The 23,077-nt window shown below is 42.5% G+C and overlaps 1 protein-coding gene across 2 annotated transcripts in view; it reads left to right on the top strand.

The window, feature by feature from the left end:
• The first annotated feature begins 223 nt into the window (after window positions 1-223).
• Window positions 224-23,077, top strand: part of LOC140462893 (protein phosphatase 1 regulatory inhibitor subunit 16B-like) — a 186,207-nt gene continuing 163,353 nt past the window's right edge. The window contains exon 1 of one of the 2 annotated variants that reach the window (XM_072556328.1): window positions 224-607. The gene's annotated coding sequence lies outside the window, so the exon portion shown is untranslated. Of the gene's footprint in view, window positions 608-14,276; window positions 14,402-23,077 lie in introns of those variants that run through there. The other variant, XM_072556329.1, reaches the window with a different exon arrangement.

Below are 23,077 nucleotides of genomic sequence, written 5' to 3' on the forward strand. Positions count from 1 at the left end.
ATGCAGTGTTTTTATCATTGTGATCTGTTGGTGGCTATTTCCATCTCATCCTTTTGTAGCATGTATTGGTGACGAACTCATTTCATTGATCAGCTCCGTGTGCGGAGACAAGAGGATCCGCCTTCCAATCTGAAGGCTTGAACGCCCAGGGGAATAATTCACTCCGCCTCCTGACTCAATCCACTGGTGAGCAACTCACCCCACCTACTGGCTCACTGCTGCTTCGGCGATTAATGCAGTCTCTGCTCCAACTCCTGGCGCTTACTCTCTGCCCCATGTCTTGATCCAACACTGTCCCTGGTGCATGCCCACCCTGACAGGCAGCCGGGGCTCAGTCCTGTCTAACTCCGCCCAGTGGAGCCGGGGTTCCCTTCCTCCTTCCTACTCACTACTTCTGCCTAACTCCTGTAAGTCTGTGGCGGTCGGTTCCCCTGCCGGGGTGGGTGCGAGTCGGGTCCTAGTGGAGAACTGTCACCCGTTGTCGTGTGCTGGAATTGAGGATTGCTGCCTGTTGCTTGCTCTGTTAACTCCTCTTTTACTGAAACCTGATTAAACCCAGTTCTGATTCCGCCTTAGCTCAGATCATATCGGCTGTGGACCTCGAGAGGTAAGCGTGTTGGAGCTTTCGTTTTATGTGTGTGTGTGAGAGAGAGAGAGAGAGTGTGTGTGTGTGTGAGAGAGAGACAGCTTAACATTTTAATTAAGTGTAGTGTATAAGTGTATCTGATGCAATGGGCCAATAATTCTGAGCTTTAAAGCTAACAGTAGTATGATCTCGCTTTTGTACAGAAAGTCTTTAGTAACTTGCTGTGTTTTTAAAAACACTAAACAATTATATCAAACAATTTATGTGAAGTGTGATGTTAATCATGAGGGTTTCGGGTTTAATCATAAATCACAAATCATTAGTTATTTCGTGTGACAGTTCGAATACCTCGTAAAATTCTTTCTACACTTTCATCTCTCTGGAGCGCTGATGTTTTACAACTTATTAGGAGAGCTCACAGTGTGTCCTGTGACACGTGTCAGGGCTATTCGGCCATGCAGGTCATCACATTGACCTCTGACTGTTTCACCTGTATAGATGGTGATTAGAAAGAGGTAACTCCTATATTCTTCACTTTAAACCAGGAACAGTGAGGTTTCAATTTTAAAGTGTTTCTAGAGATGTTGGCATTGTTGGCACAGACAGCATTTAATGCCTATTTCTAATTGCCCTCAAACTGGCTTGCAAGGCCATTTCAGAGGACAGTTAAGTGTCAGCTACATTGCTGTGGCTCTGGAGTCATATGTAGGCCAGACTGGTTAAGGATTGGCATATTTCCTTCTGAAAACAGCATTATTTATGCCAGATGGATTTTTACAATAATCATCAGTGATTACAGGGTCATCATTAGGCTAGTTTTTTTTTAAATTGAATTCAAGTTTCTCCATCTGCCATGATGAGATTCATATTTCATGAACATGGAGCAGATTACTAGTTCAGTGTCATTACTATTACACCACCACGCCCCTTCTTTGTTTCAGTTTGTAAAGATGGAACATCAAACATGGACCCCTTTGCTTTCGATGAGTTACTTTTGTGGTAACTTATGCACCTAACATGGAGCATAAAAATGTTTCTTTGAGTTTTAGCCAATTTAAGAGTCCCTTGTCCCACCACCTTCACTGGTATAAATGAATCTTTCCTGTAGCTTTTATGAATGCTCATGTAATTATAGGTCTCCTATGAACACCTGGATTTCAATCTCTATAATGTCAACGGCTGAATCTCAAAACAGCAGCCTGTCCTGCCAAAACTGTCAAGCAAGCCTACGTTTCGAAACTTGCAACAGTCTGAATTCTGTGCAGGAAATAGCTCGTGCTCAATTGAAACATTCAAAAGGGAATTAGATTTTTTTTGATTTGAGCAGGAACAATATACAAGAGTTACAGGGAGCAGGAGAGATATTGCACTCACTGAAATCTCCCTTTGAAAGCAGGTACAGACCTGATTGGCCAAAAGGCCTCTTTTTGCGCTGTAGTAGTCTTGTGATTCTCACAGCACTTTGCAAGGCTCTGGGGAAAGAGCAAAAAAGATTGTGTGACAAATTGGCTGCTCTTTCAAAGAGGAGAAAGTGAGGACCGTAGATGATGGAGAGTCAGAGTCAAAAAGTGTGGTACTGGAAAAGCACATAAGGTTTCGGGCAAAAACCTTTCATCGGGAAGGAGGCTGTAAGCTGAGGGGGTGGTGAGATACATGGGGGGGAGGGGGGGGCGTGGCTGATTTGACCACGTTTGCCCAGTTCCACTGACATCCACAAGTGATACAATCACAGATTGCCACAATTTCAAACAAGGAGGTTTAGGCATTGTGGTGTATTTCCACACCAAAATAAAGGGTTTTTAAAAAGAAAATAAACAAATTGCAAACCTAAAGTCAGCTGTAATGAAACAGAGGGTATCACGTGATGCCCTTAGTCCCAAGGAGCTTCCAGCTGGCACGCAAACACTCTATGCTGGTACCCCCAGAGTCACCTTGGCACTTTACTAAAACTCGAGGTGGGGGTAATGGGACCGCTCTCTTTTTCCTGGCAATCTCACTCGTCCAGGAGTTGCCAGTAGCAGGAAGAGCTGACTGAGCCAGGACTTAGCAGCCAAACAAGGATCTGGGAGGATTGAAGAGCACAGGAGGAGGCCAGCCAGTTGAGACATCACACCTGTGCAGGCTTTCTGAAAGGGGGCCACTCCTGATGAAGGGTTTATGCCCAAAACGTTGACTCTCCTGCTCCTCGGATGCTGCCTGAACTGCTGTGCTTTTCTCTTCTCTAATCTCCAGCATCTGCAGTCCTCATTTTCACTGACTTTTTGAAACAAACTGTTGAGAGAGGAACCTGTTGAATTTGTGATACTGCCTGTTAGTCTTGATGGCATTTTTAAGGTTAACTTTCAGATGTGAGACGATGATTAACTTGTAGAGAATCTGACTCTGTGTGTGTGTGCGCGTGTTTGGATAGGTAGGAGTAGGCAGAGCTGGACAATCAAGGTGAGACAATGTTCCTTTGTAAACTTAATAGGGGAAAAACATCACTGTGAGAATAATACAGGAAGAGTGAACACCAAAGTGAAGGGTAGACATACGTAAAGCGTCTGGCTGCTGATGGACAATTTAACAATCAGTTCAGTTGATCTACTGGTCGAACAGGTCTTTACTGAATAGGAAACCTCAGTTGATCTGGTGTGGCCAGTCAGTACCTGATCAGAATTGTTGACGTTTTGGCTGGAGTGATTGGATTGGTATGTAGAGTGAGGATAATGGGGAGAGAGGCTGCAGGGCATTGTATTTAATCAAATCCTTCATGTTGAACAATTAATGAGCAAAGTTGCCGCAGGATTAGGACCTAATTTTAAAAAAATGTAATTTACTCTCTTCAGTTGCCTTCAGGGTATGCTTAATAAAGGTTTCTCTGAAAATGCTGTTAACCGGGGAGCCGATTGTCTAGCTGGCTTTCTCTTTGCCTTCTGATGCAATTGGTTATAGGAATGGACAAGTTAGTGATCCTGTCACTTCTGCGGCTGCTGACTGCTATTCTTTGTAAATTTGGATGGGGATGGGAGGAGTCAGCAACACAGCTGCAGCCTTTCCTCACTGGAGTTTAGCTGAGTCAGAACGGATAGCAATCAAAAATCAGAAGTGGACTCAACATTATTCTGCTGAATGGAGTAATGAAGGGATTGGTAGAGGAACAGAGATCTCTAAGTGGTGTGTCATTGGGAAATAGCTCTCCAATCCCTTCCCCCTTGAAACTGGTCCAGGAGTTAAGGCCAGCCAGCATTCATCTTGTTTTGTTATGCTGATAGATTGATAAAGAAGTTTTGGAAAGAGGTTTGTGTAAAGTAGGGTTCTGGTGGGCCAAATGGTCCATTTATGTTCTGTGCGTTAGACTTACCCATGCTGAGGGGTGAGCTCTACAAACCCCAGCCAGAAACAAGTTTTCAGTTGAGGAATTCGGTGAATTGATTCTCGTTATATGAACAGTGAACCTGTTCCTGAAGTCTTGCTTTTGAAGTCTGTGATCTGCTCAGATCACTTCAATTGCAAGAATCCTCTTGCAAGGATGCCTGCCTTGAAGAAGTTTTCCTCCTCTCTCTACAAGAATCTGGGAGTCCGTCTCCCACTGCAACTCACAGGTCATTTCCTCTGCCATGATACTTTCTCCCCACCCCCACCCTCTTCTCACTTATCTCTCCACCCTTCAAGCTCTCTGCCTGTATTCCTGATGAAGGGCTTTTGCCCAAAACGTCGATTTTACTGCTCCTCGGATGCTGCCTGAACTGCTGTGCTCTTCCAGCACCACTAATCCAGAATCTGGTTTCCAGCATCTGCAGTCATTGAAGTGATCTGAAGTAAAAATAATGTCCAGTTTTAGTATTGAGACATGAGTGAGGCATTTAAGCACTGAAGAGAGTGTAGAGAAGGCCAACCAGGCTGTTAGACAGGGTGGCTAAGAAGGTGCTAGGCACGCTTGCCTTCATTGGTCAGACCATTGAGTATAGGATTTGGGACATTATGTTACAGTTGAGCAAGACATTGGTGAGGCCATTTGTTTTGGAGTACTGTGTACACTACTGGTTGCCTTGCTATAGGAGTGATATTATTAAATTGGAGAGGATTTAAAAAAAGGTATACCAGGATGTTGCCAGGACTGGAGGAATAAGTTATGAGGAGAAGCTGGGACATTTTTCACAGGAGTGTCAGAGGTTGAGCGGTGACCTTTTACAGAATTTATAAAATCATGAGGGGCATAGATAACGTGGATATCAGAGGTATTTTCCCTAGGGTGGGGGAGTTCAAAACCAGGGAGCATAAGTTTGAGCTGAGAGGAGAAAGACCTAATAGGAAGGGCCAATTTTTTTTCAGACGGTGGTTCATGTGTCGACTGAAGTGCCAGAGGAAGTGGTAGATACAGGTACAGTTACAACATTTAAAAGACATTTGGAGAGGTACACAAATAGGAAGGTTTGAGAGGGATATGATCCAAATGTAGGCAAGTGGAACTAGTTTAGTCTGGGCAACTGGGTTGGCACAGACAAATTGGACTGAAGGGTCTGTTTCTGTGACGTATGACTTTATTAGGTTTCTGCATTGTGGGGGGAAAAAAGCTTTGCAGGATGGACATTTTCAAAACTGATTGATTTTAGCTTGTAAATATTCTCTTCTGATGAAACTAGGAAGCACTCTGCTTCATCACTGGCCTGTTCTGAGTTGACAAGACTCCATTCGGACAGCAGTTTGGGTGTTTTGATTGTTATTTGGGATGGGAGCTTTAAAGATCGGTCAGGTCTGTAGTGACCTCCCCTGCTATGAAACCATCAGGTGAGAGGGAGCTTGAACTTGGTTCTGATGCCCCCCCCCCCTCCAAGTTCCAGTAGCTGGTGGCACTCCATATCTAGGCTCACTAAATTAAAAATCACACAACGCCAGGTTATAGTCCAACAGGTTTAATTGGAAGCACTAGCTTTCAGAGCGCCGCTCCTTCATCAGGTGGTTGTACTCGGTAAGAAAGTTTGGCATGAACTAGAACGTTTAGAAGAGGAAACAAAATGAGGGAGAGGTGACAGTGTAAGAAATGACAACTTGAATGATTTCACTTTCAGTTCTAGGATTTTTTTTAACTGCAAAAAGAAAATCTCTTAGCCACTTCACAACTAATGAGAGCCAACAGCTTTTGGGGGAGAAAAGTGTTTTAAAATTTAATGTTCACTGCAACACTGGAGGAAAAATGACTCATTGGTTTAACTGGCCATCAGTCAGTGAGAATGTTTCCAAGTATTTTAGAGGAAACAGGAATATGGGTCAGCTTTCCCAATTAGATAATGTTTTTGTAAGTCTCAGATGAAACAAAGACATGCATTACATCAACTGCCTGAGCTAAGGATTTGAGCATGCATTCACATCCATCAGCCTGTTCACAGTCTGGTGATCTGAAATGTTTTAAAAGGGAAAAATAAATAAGGAGATCTGACTGCTTAATTTTATATATCTGTAAGAATACAGAATTTACAGCATGGAATCAGACCATTTGGATAAATCTGTGTCAGTGTTATGTGCCACTTGACTTCATCACATCTTATCAGAATATCTTCTATTCCCTTTCCTCTTAAAGCCATTGATGCTATTTTATAATCCTAGACATATTATTTTTCAGGATAACTACGAAGGCCACTCCATTTTATTTTCCTTCATTGAGAATTGCTGTGTCATGAAATGGTGGAATACACAGGCCCCCGCTGGTGACTCTTTGTCTGAGTGAAGCAGCGTTACTCTGAGGGAAATCGGGCAGCTTGCAAACTTTCCAATGGAAAGGAAATTACAGAACTACCCTCCTCAAATAAGTTCATAATTTCTGCTGTCCTGGGAACAAGCCCCTTTACGCCAGTGCAAATATAAAGATGGTGCAGCATGGAGAACAGTGAGCTATATGAGGAAATTTAGACTGTGAACCCTTCACTGATGTCCTTGTGTTGGGGGGGGGATTGAGTTCTTTTTTCTGATCTTGCTGGTGAATTCCCAGTATAAGTGACAGTGACTGCAATGGTCTCTTCCACACTGTACTTGTTGACCAGATTGTATGCTGGAAAGGTAATTTTTAGGCAGGATGCTGAGAATATTTGTTTTCAATTATGTTGGATTTAAACATTAAATCTGAAGAAATGATAAAACAAAAGCAAGCAGGTAAATATTATTCTGATGTATTTATTGGTAAATCTGCACTTTACTAATTCTTTCCCACTTTTTAATTCTTTATGACTTTGAGAGATGTAAAAAATCCTGTATGAAAGAACCTTGTAATTTCAGTTATGCTTAATTGAAACCAAAGCAAATTGCTCTGGATGGTAGAGATCGGAAATAAAAACAGAAAATGCTGGTGAACCTCGGGTCTGGGGAGAGGAATCGAGTTAAAGTTCTGAGTCCAATATGGTTTTTTTCTGAACCTTAAGTGCAATGGTTGACTCTTCAGTTACAAGATCTTGGGTCACAGCTCACTTCTTAGAAGTTTGTTTTTTTTTAATTTGGATTAAGGTGAATTTTTCAATTTTGGGAAAGGAATGTTTCATTTGTTTGATACCTAGTTTCAACATTAACATTGCAACTCTAATAATGTAAGTTGGTGGAGCTTAAATCTTCTTGTACATTGCACATTTGTGGGTCCTTTGTTTAAAACAAAAAGGGAACTGTTACAGCAGTTTTTCTATTTTAAATATCCGTTTTAAACCATATTCACAGCCTATCGCATTTTAATAATTCATGGATGTGGCCATTGCTGGTTAGGCTAGCATTTATCCTTCCCTTGAGAAGGAGGTGAAGAGCTTTCTTTTAGAAATGCTGTAATCCTTCTGACAGAGGCACATCAACAGAGATGTTAGGAAGAGAGTTAAAGGACTTTGACCCAGTGACACTGAAAGAATGGTGATATCATTCCAAGTCAGCATAGTGTGTGGCCTGGAGGAGAACTTGTAGGTGATGGTTTTCCCATGTATCTGCTGCCCTTGCTCTTTTTCGATGGTCACAGTCATTGTTTGGAATGTGCTGTTGAATAAATCTTGGTAGGTTGCTGCAGTACGTCTGTTTATGATACACACTGCTGCCACTGTGTGGAGATAGTAAAGGCAGTGCATGTTTTAAGGTGATAGATGGGGTGTCAGTAAAGTAGGCTGCTTTGTCTTGGATGATGTAAATCTTCTTAAGCATAGGATTGTCCCCAGCCAAGTGGGGACTATTCCAGCACACTTCTGTATTCTGTCCTGGTATATAGGCTTTGGAGAGTCAGGAGGTGAGCTACTTGCTGCAGAATCCCTCACTGCTGTTGTAGCCTTAGTATTTACGGTGCTTGTCTGCCTTTGAGAATCAAGGACAGATAGTCAGATCCTCTGTGGAAGATAGTCATTACTTGACATTTGTGTGGGGTGACTGTAACTTGCCACATGAAAGCCAGGGCCTGAATGCTCTCAGGCTCTGGAGTAGAGTGGTGCTGGAAAAGCACAGCAGCTCAGGCAGCATCTGAGGAGCAGTAAAGTCGACGTTTCGGGCAAAAGCTGTATTCCTGATGAATACTGCTTTACTGCTCCTCGGATGCTGCCTGAACTGCTGTGCTTTTCCAGCACCACTCTACTCCAGAATCTGGTTTCCAGCATCTGCAGTCCTTGTTTTTACCTGAATGCTCTCAGGGACTTGCTGTATGTTTGTTTGGATTGCTTTTGTTTCTGAGGAGTCATGAATGGTGCTGAATGCTGTACAACAAATGTCTTAAATTCTGACTTTATTATGTTGGAAAGATAATTGATGAACCGAGATATTTGGGTCTGGGACAGTACCTTCAAGAATTTCAGCAGTGATGTCCTTAGACTGAGATATCCACCAATCACAACTGTTTGTACGAGGCATGAATCTAGTCGGTATTTTCCACTGTTTCTGGAGGGCTCCTTGATGCATCTGATAGAACCCAAATGGAGTGTCAGTGAGCAGGATACTATTGGCTCTGTCATTTGACAGCACAGTTGATGACCCCTTCCATATTTTCCTGATTGTTTGAGAGTAGACAGATGGGCTGGATTTATTCTGCTTTTTGTGTCCAGGTTTCCAGTTAGATGCCAGTGTACTGAGATAGTTTGGCTATGGTGTGGCTAATTCTGGAGCACATCTTCAGTTCTATTGCTGGAATGGTGTTTGAACCCAGAGCCTTTGCAGCATCGAATGCCTTCATGCTTTTTGTTAATAACACGTGGGACTTGCAGGGAGAGACTTTAACTCATTTTAGATTGTTGCAATGCAGAGGGATGGCAATAGCATGGGTTGAGTTCGCACACTCAGTGAGGTTACCAAGGAGGACTATCCTTCTCAATCTCTTTCCTCACCGAAAGTGTGGTGACCCTCAGATTAAACCAACATCAACCTCTCTCCCTTGCTCCCTCACTCCCTCACTCCCTCCCTCTCTTGCTCTGTCCAATGAGAGAGCAGCGATATGGTCTGTCGAACTATGGTCACTTTACTTTATCAATTTGGCTGAAGGCTGGCATCAGTGATGCTGTGGACATTAGAAGGAAGTCAAGATGGATTGATACTTTTGGCTGAAGATAATTGCAAATATTTGATCTTGCCGACTCCTGTGGTCTTTCTCCTGGTGTTGGTGATCGAAGACACTAGTTTATAATTGCTTCTTTATATCCCCTGCCTTACATATTTCTAATTCCATTGTCAAGCTCTGGATGAATTGGAAATGCATTTATGTTGTCATCCAATGGGGACCCAAGCTGGCTGAGACTTGGTGCTGTCAAGGGTAGGGTTCCCTACTCACTCTCAGCAAAAGATATCTTTGGTCAAGTAATGGAGAATGTAGGGCATTTGTGAAATAGCACATCCACTAGGAGTTAATAGAAAATGAATAATGGTGAAAATTGATAAAACAAAATCCAGCCTGGAGAGACATTATGGAGACTTTATCTCTCCAGATTGGGTTGCTCGTGATCTGTAAGTCCCAGAGGTGGAAAAACACTTCTGTCTACAGCGACTCGCATCTGCTTTTGCTTTTAGCACTTGTACCACTTACTGATCCGAGAAAAGAGCTTCAAATGATGGCTACCTAATGAGCTAAGTGACTTGAATAAGTTACATCATCTCGGATGATGTTAGTTGTAAAATTGCTGTTAATTATAATTACATCATGTTGCAGAATAGAAGCAGGCCATTCAGCCCAACAAATATGTTTTGCTGATTATCCACATCATTTCATCCCTCTCCATCTAGTCAGGTCAGCCCATCCATTTATACCTTTGTCTCTCATGTGTATCTAGCCTCTCTTTACAGGTGCTTAGGCTGTTTGTTTTGGCTGTATTTGAGGTCATGAACTCCACATTCTAACCACACTGTGGGTGAAGAATATTTCTCTTGAGTTCTGTACTAGCCCTTTTAGTGGTGACTGTGTCCACACTTCTCTGACTTGCTGCCTCTTATAACGCTCCTTACACCAAGAGGTTTTCAGCATCTTATTCAATATCTCTTTGTTTGATTTGATTCCCTTCAGTATGGGAACAGGCCATTTGGCCCAACAGGTCCACCCCAGTCCACGCCAACCCACACCCCCACCCTATATTTACCCCTAGCTAATGCACCTAACACTATATGGGAAATTTAGCATGGCCAATTCACCTAACCCACACATCTTTGGATTGTGGGAGGAAACCGGAGCACCCGGAGGAAACCCCATGCAAACATGGGGAGAATGTGCAAACTCCACTCAGACACTCAGCTGAGGCAGGAATTGAACCCAGGCTCCTGGGCGCTGTGAGGCAGCAGTGCTAACCACTGAGCCACAGTGCCGCCTGTATGTAGCTGTTTTATAACATGTCTTTCGAGCACCTTGAGTCAGTTCATTATGTAAAGATGCCCTACAAATACATTGTTATTTATGGACCCCTAACTTTGGACCCCTTGTAATCAATCATACAAAGGAAATTCAATTTTTTAAAATCTAGTATTATTGATTTAGAAGATAAAGCGTCTGAATTATTTTCTTTGCTATGTTTTTCATCTTACAATTTAAATGAGGAAGGAAAAGTCATACCCATGTTATATCAATAATGGCGGCATGGTGGCTCAGTGGTTAGCACTATTGCCTCACAGTGCCAGGGACCTGGGTTTGATTCCAGCCTCAGGTGTCTAGCTGGCTGGTGTGGAGTTTGCACATTCTCCTGTGTCTGTGTGGCTTTCCTCCAGGTGCTCCGGTTTCTTCCCACGGTCCAAGATGTGCAGATTAGGTGGATTGGCATTGCTAAATTGCCCATAGTGTGCTCGGTAGTTTGGTTAGCCTGGAAAATGCAAGGCTACAGAGGTAGGGGGAAGGGTCTGGGTGGGATGCTCTCTGAATGGTCAGTGTGGACTTGATGGGCTAAATTGCCTGCTTCCACACTCTGGGGATTCTATGTAATATCGTGATTTACAGGACATTTAAGTAACTGCCTCCAACCAACTATAGAATTGCCTGGATAATGTAGCCTACCAACTGCCTATTTGTATATTGAACTTTCATTTAGGGTTTTCAAACACAGCAGGAAGTTAAAAGCCTACAATTGTGGATTGGCTTATATACTTTGTATTACATTTAATCTGTTTTTAAGTTGCATCCTTTAAAATTTAAATCTTGCTGTTTGATTTTGGTGATGCTTGAGGATCAGAAATAGCTATTTTAATTATTTTATTTACTCATCGTTACACAATAGGTTTCAAGATGGCTTGAAACTAATTGTGCAACTAGAGAGGTTTGAACTATTGGCCTTATAAGGGAGATGGTGAAAGGGAGATTTGGTAGACGTGCTCAAAATGTGAGGTTCTGACAGTAAATGGGAGAAATTGTTTCTTTTGTTAAGAGAGTCAGAGGACAGAATTGAGTTAATTTGCAATGTACAAGAATAGAAAGAATACCAAATCTCAAGCTATACAGTAGTTCCATGTTGGAACCTTTTACTTTGTAAGAGCATCTTAAATTTCTCTGTTTTCAGGAAGGTTTTTTCCCCCTGTTTCATTTCAGTTATTATAAGGAAGAATGAATGGTGGCATTTGTATAGAGCTTTTATACACACTCAGACAAAGACAGCCTGCCACCTTTACACCCACGCAGACACTTAGCTGCAGAGACACAAGTGCAAACAGAGAGGCATAATAGTTGGATTATCTCCAAATATATGTCCTCCTAGGCACAAATCATCCTAGAATTTTTTTCTGCCACCCCCATCACCCACTTCCCCTGTTCAGCTTTTATTCTACCATACTTGCAGGATACAGCTTCCTATGCAGTGATATTAAGTGATGAGAAAAAGACATGTTGACCAGGGCTAGGGAGAGAAATTGTGAGCTCTTGTCCTCCTCCTGTTTCTTGGCTCCTTATTGACCAACTCTCCCGATCACGTTTTAACTTAGGGTTGTCAATTTCTTTGTATGTATGTGCTATAGATTTAAAGTTAATTGAAGATAATAATTTTGGAGGAATTTGTTGAATTCTTCTAATTCTTTTTGAACATCTTTAACTCTCCTTCACATTCTTTGGTTGTCAGAATTGAGAATTATGGTCACCGGTTGAAATGTTTCCAAAAATCTTGATTTTTTGTACTCCATGCCACTATTTATAAAGCCTACCAAAAGCTCTTTCAGTGTGATATATTTTACAACCACAGCTTTGTCACATACAATTTGATCATTTGTTTTAATACAACCATCTCTGTTCCGATGAACCTGGTCCTATTGAATATTCAGGCAGCAACAACATCCAAAAGACAAACCTAACAACCAGCCCTACCAATGATATTCCCAAGTATAAATAAAAATATCTTGCACTAAGAGGGACCTATGCTATTGTTGCATGCTTCCTGATTCCGTTTCAAGTTTTAACATGAAAAACCTTCCAGTAAATTAGCACCAAATCATTCACCTGCAGTAATGTACTACTTTTATTCACGCCACTGGACTTTGATATCAGGAAAAATACATTTTGCAACTGACTGGTGAATATTTTCTTTTTAAATTAAAACTAGCCATACTTACAAATGTAGAAAATAATAGGAGAGCAAAATACTGTGGATGCAGGAAACTGGGCATAATCTTATGTTTTTAATCAGGGCCATTTTTCTTTCCTTTTTTATTCTGAGTCATTTATTAGATGATGCAGTCACATGATGACATTTGCCTTCAGTATTTGTGTTGTTGTCTCAGATATTTGGACTCTTCTAATCAAAGTTAGAAGAATTCAACAAATATCTTCAGTAATCATCCCTCTCCATTAAATTTAAATTTATAGCCCGCAAGGAAAGCATTACATTCTGCGACAGCATATAGTTTGTGCCAATTTTAAACTATCATAAGTTCAAAAACAATTTTTGTTTCTAAAGTAACTGACATGCACTTCTACACAGACCCTTACCATAAACACAGGCTAGTAAGATCAAAGTGAATGGCCTTCTGTTACATATGTACAAATCCGCAAGCTATTAGTTGGGCAGTTACCACTCTATCTCAGATATCAATCTTTTATTTAAATTTAACAATTGTCAGTGATCACTAAAATAATGTCAACTGCATCTTCAGCCAGATCATACTTCCTGAGCATATGCAGCTTTAAGCTAGAGATTCCACATTCATTTGAAACTAGATGCTTACCTCAGATTAAGTCTTCTGAGCTTCCAGTTAGATGAATGTTCCTTTTGTTGACAGGTTTCTCCCTCTGGCGCTTGCCCTCTACCTTGCCCTTGCCCACTCTCCCTCTCATCCTCCCCCTCTCTGATTTGATTGGAAAGGCTTTTCTCTGGTTGCTCCAGTGCTTGAATGTTCCTGAGCCCTGGTTTGTGTGTTGGTGTTCCCTAGTGGATCTGTATTTCTGTGGGAGTGAACACCGCTCAGGGAGAATTGTAACTCTCCAGAATGCATCATTGCTGTCCAGAGCCAAAGGCCACCGGGAATTGAGCTCGCCCTTCAGGACAATTTGGATCTTGATTTTTGGAACTTTGTCTCGGAGCCGAGTGCTCACCAGCCATTTGGTAGCAACCTCCTTTGAATCCACTGGGACAAGGGTAGTGTTACATTAGCCTGGGGCTCCCTGAAGTACAAGTTGCAGGAACAAATGCCATATGCAGACCCTACCTCTGGGCCCTGATGTTGACCCACAATCCTGCCCCAAAACCTTCATGATTGGGGCATCATGACTAGTTACTCTTGACCCACCTTGCCACCATGAAATCTTCCGGGAAGGTTAAGGATAAAAGCCCAGACAAACAGGGCCAAAAAGATAGAGAGTGTGGACATGCTCTGGAAAACATCTCTTGATCTAATGACCAAGATCACTTCCATGAAATCACGTCAGATCTAGAGTAAAGGGGACAGCTCATGTTCTGATGTAACCATTCTCCGTTTAGTCATGGTGGTGATTGTACTGCTGTTTAGGGTCAAAAGATTGAAAAATATTTTAATGTGTTCGCTTGTGTTGACTGTCAGGAAGCACCTGCACATCACTGAAGCCAAACAAGTTTGACGAAAATGAATGCAAAACTGCTGTGATTTGACGTTTAGCTTTTTTGTAATCTTAACATCCATGATATTTCTTTACAACTTTACACATGTTTTCTGATGATCTGAAAGTAAGGTTTGCAGTTGCGACATTATCAGGACCCCAACTTCCTATCTGCTGTCTTTCTATTGGAAACTCAAGCCTGGTGAAATGTACACAAGAGGAAATAGCTTGTCAGTTTCTAATCTCTGGTGTTTCTGAACAGGAAGTGTTAAAGGTAAAATGGAGTGCTGACTGCACTACTGATTATAGAGCTGCATTGAGCGGACCAGTATTGAAACAAAGAATATTCTCCCAGCTGAACTTAACAGGTAAATAAACCAAGCCGAGTTCTGTTGGCTGTTTCATATTTGTGTTGTATCTTTGAAAAAGTAAGTTTTCTTCTGTCTGTTTTGCCATGTGCTACTTGAGGATCAGCTATTGCATTCAACCAGCTTTCAAATATAAAAAAATGAAACTAGTGGTGCGAAGGATACATTTTGGAGAAATTAACATCGTTAATTTTAGAAGGAAGATGGCTATTGGGCAATTTAGTAGGTTCAGAATAGTAATTCTGAATTTTGAGTGGGGTGGGGTGCTGTTGGAATAAATAAAGAGAAACTGTTTCAACTGTAAAAGATTTGCGAGGATGTTGGCAGGGCTAGAGGGTTTGTGCTGTAGGGAGAGGCTGAATAGGCTGGGGCTGTTTTCCCTGGAGCGTCATAGGCTGCGAGGTGACCTTATAGAGGTTTATAAAATCATGAGGGGCATGGATAGGATAAAGAGACAAGGTGTTTTCCCCCAGAGTAGGGGAATTCAGAACTAGAGGGCATAGGTTTAAGGTGAGCGGAGAAGGATTTAAGGGGCAACTTTTTCATGCAGAGGGTGATGCGTGTATGGAACGAGCTGCCAGAGGAAGTGGTGGAGGCTGGTACAATTACAACATTTAAAAGGCATCTGGATGGGTATGTGAATAGGAAGGGTTTAGAGGGATATAGGCCAAATGCTGGCAAATGGGACTAGATTCGGTTGGAATATCTGGTCAGCATGGACGGGTTGGACCGAAGGGATCTGATTCAATGTGGCACAGCTCTATGACTCTATGGTAGGAGGTTGCAAGGGGATCACAGCTGGGGACTTAATATCCAAGAACAACCTCTTATCTAAAGGCAGTTGGACGGGAGTGTGTTTGTCTTGTTAGTAAGAAATTAAATTAAATTGATCGCAAGAAGCAATATAGGGTCAGAAGGTGTGAGTAGAGTTGAGGAACCACAAACGGAAAGGACTCTGTGTGTTATGTACAGGCCTCAGAGCAGTAGTCAGGATGTAGGGAAGAGAGTGTGGTGCTAGAAAAGCACAGCAGGTCAGGCAGCATCTCAGGAGCAGGAGAATCGACTTTTCAGGCAAAAACCCTTCATCATCCTGAAGGGCTTATGCCCTAAATGTTGACTCTCCTGCTCTTCAGATGCTGCCTGACCTGCTGTGCTTTTCCAGCACCACACTCTTGACTCTGATCTCCAGCATCTGCCGACTTCACTTTCTCCAGGATGTAGGGCAGGAGATAGAAAAGGCATCTACGAAAAACACTATTACAATAAGCAAGGAGACTTCAATATGCAGGTGGACTGGACAAATCAGATTGGTAGTGGATCCAAAGAAAAGGAATTTGTGGGATGTCTACCTTTTTTTTGGAGTGGTTTGTAGTACAGCCCACTTGGGAACAGGCAATTCTGGATTTGGTGACATGTAATGATTAGATTAGATTCCCTACATTGTGGAAACAGGCCCTTCGGCCCAACAAGTCCACACCGACCCTCCGAAGAGTGACCCGCCCAGACCAATTTCCGTCTGACTAATGCACCCAACACTATGGGCAATTTAGCATGGCCAATTCACTTGACTTTAGACTGTGGGAGGAAATTGGAGCACCTGGAGACACAGGGAGAATCTGCAAACTCCACATAGATAGTTGCCTTAGGCTGGAATTGAACCTGGGACCTTGGTGCTGTGAAGCAGTAGTGCTAACTGCTGTGTCGTCCCAAAGAGAGACAGTTGATTGGTGAAGGAACCCCCAGGGGACAATGAGTGTAACATGATGATAGAGGTCACCCTGCAGTTTGAGAGGGAGAAGCTGGAATTAGATGTAATGGTATTACAATTGAGCAAAGATAACTGCTAAGACATAAGTGAGGAGCAGACCAGAGTTGATTGGAAGGGGAGCCTAGCAGGGAAGACAGAGGAGCAGCAATAGCAGGGGTTTCTGAGGGTTAGTTGGGAGACACAGCAGAAATTTATCCCAAGGAAGAAGAAACCTATTAAGGGAAGGACACGTCAAACATAGCTCCTGATGGAAGTCAGGGACAGCCTAAAAGCAAAAGAAAAGGCACACAATCTAGTGAGGATTAGTGGCAAGCCAGAGGATTGGAAAGCTTTTAAAAGCCAGCAGAGGATAACTTAAAAAAGAATTAAGGGAGGAGGTGTGTTGCAATATGAGTGTAAGCTAGCTAGTGATGTAAAATAATATTGCAAGAGTTTTTTTTAAACACAAAGAGAGAGGGGCAGGATTGGACATTGGATGACTGGAAAATGAAGCTGGTGGAGTAGTAATGGGGAACAAGGAAATGGCAAAGGAACCTAATAGTTACTTTGCATAGAAAGACACCAGCTGCACGACAGCCCTTCGAGAGTCGGGGGGGGGGGGGGGCAGAGGTCAGTGTAGTGGCCATCACTAAGGGGACGGTGCTGGGGAAGCTGAATGGTCTGAAGGTGGATAAATCACCCAGATCAGATGGACAACAGCTATTCCCTTCCTTGCCCACCTTCCCCCACCCCCACCCCCAAATACTGCAGTGTTCTGAAGGAGATAGCTGACAAGATTGTAGAGGCGTTGATGGTGATCTTTCAGAGATCACTGGAGTTGGGGAGGGTCCCCATGAACTGGAAAATGGCTAAAGTAAAAAGGGAGGGAAGCAGAAGATAGGTGACTTTGGTCATTGGTTAGATTTTACAGTCCATTATTAAGGATGAGATTGCGGAATGCATTTGGAAATGCTTGGTAAGATAAGACTATATCAGTGTGACCACAGTTATTCATGTCATATGTTAGTAATCTGGACAAAGGAACTGAGGGCATTGCTGCTATGTTAGCAGCTCATACAAAGATAAGTGGAGGGAGAGGTAGTTTTGAGGAAGTGGGGAGGCTGCTGAAGGACTTGGAAAGGCTAGGACAGTGGGCAAAGAAGTGGCAGTGGAATACATTGTGGGAAAGTGTGAGGTTTGCCAGAAGAACAGAAGCATTTTGCCAGAAGAACAGAAGCATAAACTATTTTCTAAATGACGAAGGACTTTAGAAATCTGAAGCTCAATCTGAACCTAGGGGTCCCAGTTTAGAATTCGTTGAAGGTTCAGAGTCACACAGCATGGAAACAGACCCTTTGGCCCAACCAGTCCATGCCAACCATAATCCCAAGCTAAACAAGTTCCACCTGCCTGTGCTTGGCCCATATCGCTCCAAATATTTCTTATTCATGTACTTACCTAAATATCTTTTAAATGTTTTAACTGTATCCACATCCACCACTTCCTCTGGAAGTTCATTCCACGCCCGAACCACCCTCTGTATGTAAAAAAAAAGGAAGTTGCCTCTCATGTTATAGAGTTATAGAGATGTACAGCACGGAAACAGACCTTTGCTCCAACTTGTCCGTGTGAGACCAGATATCTCAACCCAATCTAGTCCCACTTGCCAGCATCCGCCCATATCCCTCCAAACCCTTCCTATTCATATACCCATCCAGATGCCTTTTAAATGTTGCAATTGTACCAGCCTCCACCACTTCCTCTGGCAGCTCATTCCATACACGTACCACCCTCTGCATGAAGAAGCTACCCCTTTTTATATCTTTCCCCTCTCACCTATGTCCTCTAGTTCTGGACTCCCACAACCAGGGAAGAAAGGCTCTGTCTACTTAACCTATCCATGCCCCCTCATGATTTTATAAACCTCTATAAGGTCACCCCTCAGCCTCTGATGCTCCAGGAAAAACAACGTCTTTTATAAATCTTTCTCCTCTCATTTAAACACATGCCCCCTAATCTTGAAATCCCCCAGGGAAAAGATACTTGGCATTCTCTGTTATATATATCCCACATAATTTTATACACCTCTATAAAGTCACCCCTCGATCTCCTGCACTTCAACGAAAAATGTCCCATCCTAACCACCCTCTGCCTATAACTCCAACCCTCCAGTGTCAGCAACATCCTGGTCAAACTTCTCTGAACCATCTCCAGCTTAATAATAGACCTCCAATCATAGAGTAACTAGAACTGGACACTCCAAAAGAGGCCTCACCAAATCCTGTACAACTTCAACATAACATCCCAACTGCTATACTCAGTGGTCTGAGCAATTAAGGCAGGTGTGCTAATGTACAGATTCATTGGGCAGTTTGGAAGGCAAATGCAATGTTAGCTTTTATTTCAAGAGGGCGAGAATGTACTGCTGAGGCTGTATAAGGCTCTGGTCAGACTGCATTTGGAATATTGTAAGCAGTTTTGGGCCCCATATCTCAGGAAGGATGCGCTGGAGTTGGAGCGGGTCCAGAAGAAATTGGGAAGAATGATCTCAGGGATGAAGGGCTTGTCATGCAGTTGAGGACTCTGGGTCTGTACTCGATTAAAGCTTAGAAGATAAAGGGGAGTGTGAAGCTCACAGGACACTGAAAGGCCTGGATACAGTGGACGAGGAGAAGATGTTTCCACTAGAAGGAGAAACTAGGACTCGTGGGGACAGCCTCAGAGTGAATGGATGGTCTTTTAGAACTAAGATGAAGAGGAATTTCTTCAGCTAGAGGGTGGTGTCTCTGTGGAACTCATTGCCTCAAGTCATTGAGTGTCTTTAAGGCAGAGATACGTAGGTTCTTGATTAGTGAGGGGTTCAAGGGAGAAGGCAGAAGAATAGGGTTGAGAAACATATCAGCCATGATCGAATGATGGGCTGAATGGCCAAATTCTGCTCCTCTGTTATCCTGTCTCATGGTAGGCAGAAAATACAAATTTAGGTAATTGCAAAAGAACTGAATTGCAGAGGAGAATTTCTTGTTTGCATTGAGTAATGGTGATTTGAAATGAGTTGTCTGAAAGGTTGTTAGATGCAGACTCAGCAGTAAATTTCACAAGGAAAGTGGATAAATGAATAAGTCAGCACTGAGTGCTGTTTGGGAGTGAGACTAACTGAATAGCTGACTTGCTCTGTGAATGGAGCTGAATAGGCCACTTTTTGGACTGTATCAATCAATTCATCTAAGTCAATATGTGAACGGTTATGTTTATTTTAACAAGATGTTGTTAAGTTAAATTTTTGTGTTAATTAAGGTGAGTGGGGTAATAATTCGGCAGCAAGATTAGTTTTCCTGGACTGTCAGTGCTAAGTATTTTGGTACCTCCCAGATAAACCTACACTAACCTGGACCAGTTCGATAATTCTGCAGCTCAGTCAGTAACCTGGTGTTGTGTGATCTTTAACTTTGTCCACCCCAGTCCATCACCAGCACGGCCACATCATGAGTAACATTGATACCCATGGGTCAGGTGACTGAAGGCTAAGTTCCCCAAACAGGATTTGAGGTTGTAATTTGGATGCTACAACAACAATTTACATTTGTGTGGTATATTTTGAATGGTAAATGTTTCCTGCCACTTCACTGTGTTATTGAACAAATGTGGGCACAACACTCTATCAAGCATCAATAGATCAAGTGACTAAAAGCTTAAAGAGGTAGATTTTCAGGAGCAGAGGGACATGGAGAGATTTGAAGTGGGAATTTCAGAGCTTATGGACTTGGTAGCTGAAGAGACACAATGGAAAATGGGAGCGTGCAAGGCAAGATCTGAAATCGAGGGACTGATGGACTGGAGGTGTTGAAAGATGGGGAGAGATACAGACAGAAGGATGAGAATTTTAAATTTCTGGCATATTTGGAATTGGAGCCAATATAGCTTCATGTATTACTGAGGGCATGATGCAATATTAGAGGTGACATTTTTAAAACCTTCTCCTTTTTGGACTTTAAAAACTCTCTGATATTTCAAAGAGGCGGAGAAAGTTCTTGTGATTTTAGCCAACTTCCTTATCCCAACGATCACTGGGTGGGTACAGCAGAAACAGTCTTTTAGCTGATTATTCTGTGAGATATTACTAATGCAAAATGATTGTGTTTACCAACACACCAGTCACTCTGCTGTTACAATAATTCAATGCAAAATGCTTTGAGACATTCCAATGGTATGATAAGACCATTAAACCATAAGAAATAGGAACAGGAGGAGGCCACTTGGGATTGCTCCATCATTCAGTAGAATCATGGCTGATCCAACATTCCCGAAGTCCACTTTCCTGCCTTTTCTTTCATCCTTGATTTCCCCTACTAATCAAGAATCTATCTCAGTTTTTTAAACTTACTCAAGGGTTTTTAGCTGTCATATAAATGCAAGAAATTCTATTGTTCCTATAGCAGCTGTTCTTTATCATTTAACTAAGTTTCTGTAAGTAATCCTGTCAGTTTAATAACAGTCTGGTGTTCAATTTTGGTTAAGTTAGTGCTGCAGGCTCGATGTCCCTGGGCATTAGTTCCAGACAGATTATTGAAGCTCTGAAGCAACAGATGACTTTCACTCTGTTAACCTGGCTGGAGTTGAACTCTGGTGAGATGCCGTAAGGCATCTTACTTATCTAATGAAATATTGATTAGCAATTGGGTATTCTTAAAACGTTACCTGCTTGTGAGTGCAAATGGTTTCTTTTCTCACAAGATATGCTTTTAGAAATTCAAATATTAACTCAATTAATTTGTCCTTTCTATAAAACACATCTTCACTGGAGAGCTACGTTTCTGCCAAGTAGTCAGCTCATCAAATTCGCCAGCTGGGGTCGTGCACAGTACTACGAATAGTGGAGTTGTGGTAAGGCCCAGAGATGCAGGTTCAAATCCCACCACAGCAACTGAAGAAATTTTAAATTTTTACTTGCAATTCTGGGACCAAAAGCTGGAGAACTTGGTATCGCCGATGAGAAAGTGATCTCACAAAAAGACAGATGGGATCAAACTGGCGTATTGAGCTGTGAATGGTAGTGGCTGATTAAACAACTAGTAAGAAGAGATGGCTGTACGTTGTTCAGTGGTGCAGTACATCAGTGCAAAGTCAAGGCTTGTTTCAGCTGTAAACACCTTCCACTTTGACTTCCTAGATGGCCATCTTTACCCAATCAATTCACTCTAGGTGCTATCAACAAAATTGTGAACAGCACAGACTCTGGACTCTGACAAAACCCTGTCAGTAGGAGATATTGTTATGTAACCTGCCTGTTCAGAGGTACTGTGAGACTTCTCTGGACCATGTAGGACTTGAATCTTGGTCTCCTGGCCCAGAGTTAAGGATGCTACCATGACACCTCAAGGGACCTACCATGTCAGTGGTATTAAAGATTTGTAGATATTTCCCCAACCAGGCTGCTCATACTCTGGATTGGATGGGACTTGATCCTGACCCTTCTGGTCCAGAGGTATGGATAGTGCCTCTGTACCACAAGCACCCTCTCCCTGTCAACAGTAGACTTGAATTAGCTGTCTGTCCAGCCAAACTACTTCAGTGTAATGACATTTACTCCACAAAGTGGAAAGTTAGCCAAATATATCCTAGCCATAAAGACCAAGACAGTTTAATCCAGCCAGTTACTGCTCCATCAGTTTACTCTCAGTCATCAGTAAGTGACTGAAGTTGTCATTGACAGTGTTATCAAGTGGCACCCATTCAGCAATAATCAGCTTATCAGTGCACAATTTGTCTTCCACTTAGGTCACTTGGCTTCAGGCCTCCTTATAGCTTTAGTGTAAATGACAGCGAAAAGCTGAATTCCAGAGGTGAAGTGAGAGTGACAACTTTTGACTTCAGGATAATGTTTGCCCTAGTGTGACATCAAGGAATTCTGGAAAAATTTGAACTGAATAGAAATCAAGGGAAATACTGTTGCAGGTTGCAGTCATGCCAGGTTAAAAAATAAAGAGAATTGTGGTTGTTAGAAACCCAAAATTCTCACTCCTGGGACTACAGGAGTTCCTTGGGGGCATCGTCAAAGGGCCAACCATCTTCAGCTGCTTCATCAATGGCCTTCTCCCTATTACAAATAGAAATGCTAGTTGATGATTGCATAGTATCTGCTTGACTTTGCTTCAATATTTGAAGAGCTGTAATGTCTGTCAACCCACAAGACCTGAGCAACATTCAGACTGTGGCTGACAAGTGGTAAGTAATATTCACACCACACAAAGGCCGGGCAGTGACCATCTCAAACAAGAGTGAATCTAACAATCTTCCTGAAAATTAATGGCATCATCATTGCTAAATACCCCTATCATTAGTATTCTCAGTGTTACTAACTTTTATATATTCATGGGGTGTGGTTATCATTGGCTAGGGCCAGCATTTATTGTCCATTCTTAGTTGCCCATGAGAAGGTGGTTTGGAGCTGCCTCCTTGAACTGCTGCAGTCCATCTTGTTTCGCCAATGGCGCTTTTAGGGGGCGAGTCCAGAATTTTGACCTAGTGACAGTGAATGAGTGACACTGTGTTTGCGAGTCAGGATGGTGTGTGACGTGGACAGGAATTTGCAGATTGTGATGTTCCTGTCCATCTGCTGCTGCTATCCTTCTACATGCTAGAGCTCAAGGGTCGGAAGGTGCTATCAGAGGAACCTTACTGCAGTTCATATCATTGATGATAGACAGAGCTGACACAGTGTGCCAGTGATGAAGGGAGTGAACACTGAAGGCAGTGAGTAGGAGTGCCAATCAAGTGCCTGCTTTGTCCTGGATGGTATCAAGCTTTTGAGTGTTGAAGCTGAAGTTATTCAGGCACTTGGAAAGTGTTCTGTTACACTCCTGACTTGCGCCTTTTGATAATGGGCAGTTTTGGGGAAATCAGGAGATGAGTTACTTGCTACAGAATTC

This window comes from Chiloscyllium punctatum, chromosome 37, assembly GCF_047496795.1.
Source record: "Chiloscyllium punctatum isolate Juve2018m chromosome 37, sChiPun1.3, whole genome shotgun sequence".
Taxonomy (NCBI): domain Eukaryota; kingdom Metazoa; phylum Chordata; class Chondrichthyes; order Orectolobiformes; family Hemiscylliidae; genus Chiloscyllium; species Chiloscyllium punctatum.